An 8,518-nucleotide genomic window follows, 5' to 3' on the forward strand; every position below is an offset into this window, starting at 1 on the left:
TAAGTAAGTTAGAAGGCTTAACATTAGGGACTTCCGCACTGCAGATTGTGACTGTATGGGGAGTAAATGTGCTTGTGAATACAAACTTCGGTGGTAGAAATCTAAACGTTATTACAGTGGCACGAAGCATTTAGTCGAACTGTTGGAAAATCCTAATTTTGTATTTATTTATCTCTCTAAAAGCTATAATTATATCTACATAAAAAGAGCTTAAGTAGTATAATATTATTTGATTGAGTGTAAGTTAATAGTAAAGTGTATTCAAGGCGTTTTTAAGAACAGCTCGAGTTGATGCAAATATTATAATTAATTGCTTGAAAAATATTAAATACTCAAAATTCCAGACCCAAAGATCTTGCGATTCCAGTTTATATAAATATATCAGTATACTTGCATATGAATACATATTTAGAACTTTATCAACTACTTAATGCTTTGAATTTTATGAAAACCTTACTCTCACTCAACGACCAACTGAGCTGCATGAGGCCTCGTTTCAAATCTAAGGTAACCTCAAATCTCAAGTTCAAAACGTGACTTTTTTTGATATCCGAACTTAACAAATTGTTCCAAAAACTTTTCTCTCTCTCTCTCTCTCTCTCTCTTCTCATTCAGTTTTAATATTTCTTTTGTCGTCGATGTGTTTGAATATGCAATTATTACGAGTTGAATATCTTGCCAATAACCTCAAGGAAAAACAGCTTCAAAGTTAAGTTCGGGAACAAAACAGAATGCTTATACTGTGCTCTTTCTGTAGCTGAAAAATCAAACAAGACCAGATTTGCCAGTGAGAAATCCAAATATATCTCAGAAGTGTTATAACATTGTAGAGATCCTTAGTTAGGCAGACGTAATCAATGTCAGTGGTTTATAAAGTAATTGCTAAACTTACTGATAGATTTAATACGAAGTAGGTCGCAATATAACCGTGCATTTATTTCAATGGATTATTTTTATTTTAGACGTCATGAGAAATGAATACCAGGTATGGTGTAAAACTCCTGGAAGAGCACCAGGTACAACGTAATGATTATTTGGGATGTTTTTATTTTATTTTATATGACTCTTGGTTCGTATTTGGCTAAAAAGTCGGTCACAATCATAGTCAAATTTGACGGCGCATTATCGTAGTAAAAATTCATGGAAAATTCAGTCGTTTACGACAAAGTATGCTTTATTGACCGTTTGGCCCTATGGAACGAATTCATGGTTAACAATACCACGATAATCAAAGGAAATGATGAGCACCACCTTGAACTTTGAACGGTTTAAACGTTATTTTTCGGTTTCGGCTCAATTTTGGAGCGCCATTCGGTAGATCTTGCACAATTTCGACGTCGTATTCATAAAACTGTTTTTTTTTTTTTTAAATATTCAGTTATTTTGGTACGAGTCTAGCATCGACACGTTTCTTGACCGAAAAACAAAAAAGTGTTGAGTCGACCCATAAGAGCTATTGAGGTTCTTTGTTTCCTCTCTGAAGTCAACACGAAATTTCCAAGTACTCTTTTTTTAACTTTTTCGCTGTTAATGTTATTAAGAGAGGTGGATGGACGACTCACTCGAGGCAAGTTTTCGATGACTTCACAAACCTCACTGAAGTTTTGTGCTTTTAAAATACTTGTGTGCGTGATAAAGTATACTTACAAAACAATTCTGCGATATTTGCAACAGTTCGGTAGTCTTGTTTGCTTTAGAAACATAATATTTCAAGCAAATTTGTTGTTACATTTTTTTGCACGATAGAAATCGGCAGATAAACTAATTGACATATGTGAATTCGGGTAGCTAGGCAAGATATCATACAAAATATTTTACTTCCGGATTCTATTTGAAATGAAAAAAGTAGGTGTAGCTATACTCGTTGTGCTGCGACTCTCCCATTAAGTTCGATTTCTCGGTCGAGGTAATGGAAACGTTCAAAAACTTATTACTCTTTGACCTCAAATTTTGTGACTGAATATATTTGTAAAATCAAATAATATAAAATAAGCTAATTATGATCTTCAGTATCAATTAGAAAAATCTGATTTTTTAGTCGAAATTACTTCTAATTTTTTGATTATGCTTACATCCCTCCTTCCGATTGCTGAGCAGCGTTTTCCATGCGGCGGCATAACGTGCCCGAGAATCTAATTTTGTTAGTGGTAAACCAATTTCACCTTTTTTTGTTGTTGCATACTCCACGCTTCACAATGGGAAAATGTTATTAAAATTGAAATAACCGCACACTCGTTGCAGAGCGCGAACAAACAATGGCAACAATTTTGCTTAACAAACCAGCCACAAATTTCACGACGTGAAGCAGCAAACACAAATCGCTACGTGAAAGCACAGGCGCACACACACATAAACACAATACTATATGTATGCACATTTTATGGGGGTATGTGTGTGTGTGTATTTGCACTCGTACAGCTTCATACTTAAGTAAGCATAAATAAACGCGGAAAACACAATCAAATTGCAACCAACAGCAGCACAAACCACAACAACTATAACAATAACAACAGAAGCAGAAGCAATACAAACACATGCAACGGGCAAAAGGTAGTTGATAGTCGGTGGAAGCGACTAAAAACCGACACCGCGGCGACCAAAGCGAATGCCAACGCGCGTGTAACAAAAGCAAGAACAACATACAAACTAGAAAACGACTAAACAATATTGTGGGTGGATGAGCAATGGCTGCTGTTTGCTGTTTGCTGCCTGTTGGCTGTTGGCAATGGCACGGGCAATGGCAACAACAAAAAGGCGATTGGTGTGGCATGTTGTTTGCGCTGTTAACTATATATGTGTGTGTGCATTAATGTTGGTGTGGCGTACCGGAAGCCAAGCCATATAAATAAAAATTAAATTTCCATTGATTAGAAAATTGTAAATGCATAGAATTTTAGTATCGCTGGCGGAAAATCGCTACCAAACGCCATCTTTGATTTACATAATTGCTGCAGCGGATGGCGGATGTGCGCGCGTATACATGCCTACACACTTATATACATGTGCATGCGTACAAGTGAGCCAATGAATGCAGCGGAATTGATGTTGTGTGCTGCGGTTGGCGCTGGTCAGCCCTTTTGGCGCACGGACACACACACACTTACAAACCGCTAAGTGAACAACCGAAAGCGCAAAATGTGTATGCATGTATGTGCGCATGGTTGTGTGCTGGCAAAAAAAAATCGACGCATAAACAAATGGTGATGCTAATCGCTGGCCAAAAGCTACAAACCTGCTGTGGCCAGCTAATGCGCGCCGTGCCTGGCCAACTGCGCGGCGTTTTTTCCCAGTTTCTTAGCATTTTTACCGGGCACACGCACACCGGCCGCGCAGCAGCTCAGCGGATGCTTGTAATTTGCCATGTTCGCCGTTTGTCTGCGCTTCCGACAAAGCGCGCCAAAGCAACCGCGCGGCCGGGCAGCAGGCACGCTCCTCTCGTGTAGCGCGTCATGTACATAGCTTCCAGGGTTGTGCAGGATTTCGCTGTGATTACAATATTATTGAGCACAAATTTTTACACACTCCACAAATTTGTGAGTATTCGTAGCAACAACTACAACCACAGCGCTTGGCAACAACAAATGTGTACCGTCAACCGCCAAAACCAACGGGATCAGTGAAATATGTGGGGCTCTTGCTGCAGGAATTAGCACCAAAGCGTATACACAATGCAGAGCTGTCGCTTTTGCTGATTTCGGTTGGAAAATTGTGAATATTTATGGATATTTAATATTTAGCGCAATCCACGAAATGGCAGATTTACTTAATAAATATCTCGTATGGTTTGATTGCATTGCATTCTGTTACTGCTTCACCTAACGGTATATCGGTTCGGAAACTTTTAATTAAATTGCAAATTCAGGCAGAAATTATTTCTGGGCATAAGGTAAAGGTATGAAAACGGGTATTTTGAGAATGTGTGTAAAAGAAGACATTGCTTAGGTTGTTTCACATTAATCGCTTTAGCAAAAACGATTTAAAATCCAATTATGTTAGAGCTTGTATTTAAAAATGTGGACGTAGCAAATAGAGGATCGTACACCTTTTTTAAGTTGGTTGTTTATGGAAATAAGTGTATACTTCATCTTATTCTTCCCACAATTTATCCACAGGTAAAAATGCGCTGCGGCTAAATGTTTAAAAGGCGCTCATCCGGCAGCCGTGCAAGCTTCAAAGAAAATGCTTCTCGCACCCAAAGAAATGAGTTCAAAAATGTCAACATTACTTTATTTGAAAAAACTAAAGTGAGCGTCAGAAGCCCCTGTAATTTCAGTATATCTATGACTATAAGATATATATATATATATATATCTATAGGTTTAAAGAAAACGTTAACGCTTGTAAACTAAAATAAATTATTCAAAAACTATATCATACCATAACATTTCATTAAAAAATAACTTCAGCTTTAATATTATTTATTATAAAGGACTTCTGCGTATTTCATTTTCAATATAATTATATCAAACTCTCTACATTTGGTGATTTGAACATCAAATTCAACGCTACTTTGGTTAAGAATTATCGAGTTTCAGAATATTTTACTCAACCTTAAAATTGTCAGACTTAAGGACCAATAATTAGGGGGAAAAATCTCTAGTCTTGTACAAATATCAATTCGTTGGCATGTTGTTGTTGTTGCTGTTGTAGCGAAAGAATTCTGCCGAGTTGACAGTCCTTGGCCGGAATAAATCCGGGTCCGTTCCGGTTACGTAGACCCGACTGTCGACGGAACTGGCATGTCGTTCAGTTTGGCTAAAGTGCTCAACGTATTGCGGTACATGGCGTATACGTAACAAAATACTTCAGGTATTTCTAGTCAAGCCTTTTCGCTTTTATGCGCTGCGACCTTGTAAAGTATATATATAAATGATCAGCGTGACGAGCAGTCAGGCGAAAATTCAGTCATGTCCGTCTGTCTGTTCATCTTTCTATCCGTCCGTCTGTCCGTATATATGCGAACTAGTCCCTAAGTTTTTCAGATATCGATCTGAAATTTCGCATATAGCTGCTGTACAAACTGACCTATCAAAACTCTTGTAAGGCATATTTTTAATTTTTAAAGGTGCAGCCAAAGTTAAGGTTTTTTCTTGTTTCCCTATCACTATGGTGTCAGGTTGGACTTAATCCCATTTTTGCCTCAGCCATGAGTTTCAAGTTTAATTCTTTCTTGATTATGAAAAGTGGATAACATACCGTGCCAAAAACTATGTCACATAAATTTGTAGAGAGGCTCACGCCAGCTATGGTGTGTAGTAAAGTTAACCAAAGTGTAAATTAATTTAGTCTTCCCTTGCAACCTCTGAGTGGTTTGTTATATTTCCAATTTTACAAGCACGTTTATTAACCAAGAAAATTTACGAAAACAATGCTCTTTTCAAATACTTTAATATATTATTGTATATTTTCTACCTTGGATTTCTTGGTACATATAAACACTACCTGCGATGTAAACAGCAGATCGCGTAAATTGCTGGATACAAACCTGTTGCCACTGCACCGCCTTATTCCTGAAATCAGTGAACTGATGTCAGCACACCATCACACACAGACTTACAAACTGTCACTCATTCTGAAGCAATTAATTGCACTCAATATAAATTTAATGCGGCGCCTTCCCTCAACCGCTACCTTTCACTCTCCAAATGCAATTATAACTTCATTTTTTCCCGAGCAAGACTTTTCTCTTTTTTCTTCGCTCTGTTCGACGCTTTGAATTACACTTAATTCGTTTCTTCTTTTACGGCACGGCGGTTTCAGCTAACGCACCGCCAAAGCCCATTAGCCCGCAAAAATCAATTTAACCCCACAAATGGCGTCAAATACAAGGGGAAAAAGTGCAGAAATAAAATTCAATTATCGCTTTTAAATTAAACTGCCACTTCCGGTTTTGATGACATTATAATCAGTTGATTGCGAGGTGGTGAGCCGTGACAGGCGGGGAGCGGGGCGAAAGTGCTCTTAGTGCGGTTGCAACGTTAGCATAATAACCGATTAATCCGGCGAATGGACAAGCGGACGAACGTATGCAGAAATGAAGGGTGGGGTGGCGCGGTTGTATTTGCTTTTTGCTATTTAGTTAGTGGTGGTCGCCAGTCATCGGCGCTGCAGTTGCAATTGACACGCTCGGCTAATGGCAGTTGGTTAACAGACGCGGATTGAGTGGTTAACTGAGTTGTAGGTTAGCCGCACGATTTCTTTGCCTACTACCACCCACATGCCTACAAATCTACGCTATATTTATAAAGCTATTGTATATGGTTTTCTATTGTATATACATATATTAGGATGGTTCTTAATTTGTGAAAAATATTTTTTTTTAATCTCCCTTGAAATCTTTAGTTTAAGCCACAAATTTTGGTCACGGTTGTAGATGAAATAACAAATACAGCGTCATGTTTGGACTACCGTAGTCATTTCCAACTGGGTACAAAATCAAAAAGTTTCGATTTCGACAATAGTAGAGTAACAAAGGTATATTTTGTGGGGCTTAATAGGACCCTTAACTGTCTCAGGATTACAACTTATATCTACACCATAATTCGTTATTCGCTCTGCGCTTTTAGCAAGGATGGGTTTTCCTTAGCAGAAAAGATTTTAGCTGGGCATTGTCCAATCAGTGTCTAATTTAGTTGGAAGAAGCAAAGGAGGAATTATCTCAATATCTTTAGGACTGTCCCTCATTGTTTGAAGTAAGACGAGGAGGAATTCTCAAGAATTTTATTGACCACCTTTGCGAGCTGAAAGCAAAAGCTGTTTGGATTTCACACTTTCAACCATCCAGGTAAACTAGAAGAAACTATGAGCCAAAGTAGATCTGGGATGCGTTCATAAGGTTTTTCTAGCCATGAGACTCATCTGCAGGATTTTTCTTGTTTCCGAAAGGTCTAGCATTTAGTTATTTCAGCCATAAAACCTAACACAACTTTATCTAAAACCATATCTGTTTATAATTAGGATAAAGGTGTTGAGGTTAGGAAAACTGATAAAAAAATTTTTGTATTCTTAAGGTCCACCCTAATATAGATATTTACAACACAATATATATGTAGTGTGCATCGTTTAACACTGCAATTGATTTTAACGGTGTGCTGTGCTCGTAGGAGTGCACGAAAGGATGTGAACGAAAACTAATCAACATGTCATTGTTTTGCATACAAGAGGCTTGGCGCGCACAAAACAACGCCGCCTGCAGTTTTCGATTCAATATTGAGCTTCTTTGCAATTTGCGTTGCAGTTTTTATTATTTTTTATTTTTTGATTTTTCCAGCTTCAGCTCGAGCGCCATTTATACACAGTTATTTAAATAACAGCCACGGTTGCAAGTTGTGTTTGCGGTAGCAACGTCCACTGACATACGTCAACGCTTGAAAGTGCGTGTCACCCTCAGAGCTTTTGACCATAACGCAGCTGTCAATATTTCGTGGCGGTTTAACAATATTAATTGGTTCAAAAGAATTATTTTATGCAAAATCAGTCAATGAAATTTATCTCGGTTGCAATGGCGAGTCGTTACTCTAAGCAAAGCACGAAGGAATGGTCATGCCACCACAATCGCTGCACATGTTGAGAGGGGAACTAACAGTTAAGATAAAGAAAACTTTTTGGGGCGATATAAATAAGGAGTCTACACATAGCCAATAAAGTCCTCGTTCACCCGACACATTTATTTAATAGGTAATTCAGTTCAAATTTTCTGCATATATTTCTTCTTTATATTCTTAAGTTCAAAATGCAAAAACAAAAATGTATATCCCTATTTTCATTTTTGTGGCAACAGGATTTTAGTGTAAGAACAAGTAAACATAGGCAGCATTGTGTTTTTGAATCAGTCTCTCTGTAACAGCTTTCTTTCAGATCATTCGAGTATGTTAGTCGTTGATGACATTTATGATTTAAGCTCTGATAAGCAAAAAGTAATTATTTTTCCAATATATAGCTTTAGTAATCTGCATCTCATATTAAACAAACTTTCCCGCCAGTTTTAAGACAGCTTCAATCATTATTGTTTGTGTACGCGTTAAAACGACACCAGCGAAAAGAAAATACGACATAATTTACAGTTTTTCTACAATAAAAGAAAAAACGCTGCTGAAAATTTAATAGTGCTTTTAGTCGTAATTCTGTAACAGCCAAACACATTGTCGAAAATATCGATAAAATTATGAAAATCGTCTAATCCAACCATCATGTGGGCACTGTTTTAATTGTCATGGATCTGAAAATTTGCACAAAAATCCATTTGGAACTATTTATATTAGACTGGATACAAAAAGAAGTTCGATGTATGAGTGCCACACTACAAGTAGTTAACGCAAAAAAGAAAACTCATGGGCCAAATTTCCTCCAGCGAATCATTGTTGAGTCGCGACAAAATCGATTCATTTCTGAAGCGGACGATCACTTACGACAACATTAAGTGAAAAAGGGTCAAGGTCGAATCGGTGCATATGGTGACCAAGGCAGGAATGACTGTCAAGAAGGTTATGCTTTGTATTTGGTGAGATTGGCAGATAGT

Source organism: Bactrocera oleae, chromosome 2 (genome assembly GCF_042242935.1).
Source record: "Bactrocera oleae isolate idBacOlea1 chromosome 2, idBacOlea1, whole genome shotgun sequence".
NCBI classification, from domain to species: domain Eukaryota; kingdom Metazoa; phylum Arthropoda; class Insecta; order Diptera; family Tephritidae; genus Bactrocera; species Bactrocera oleae.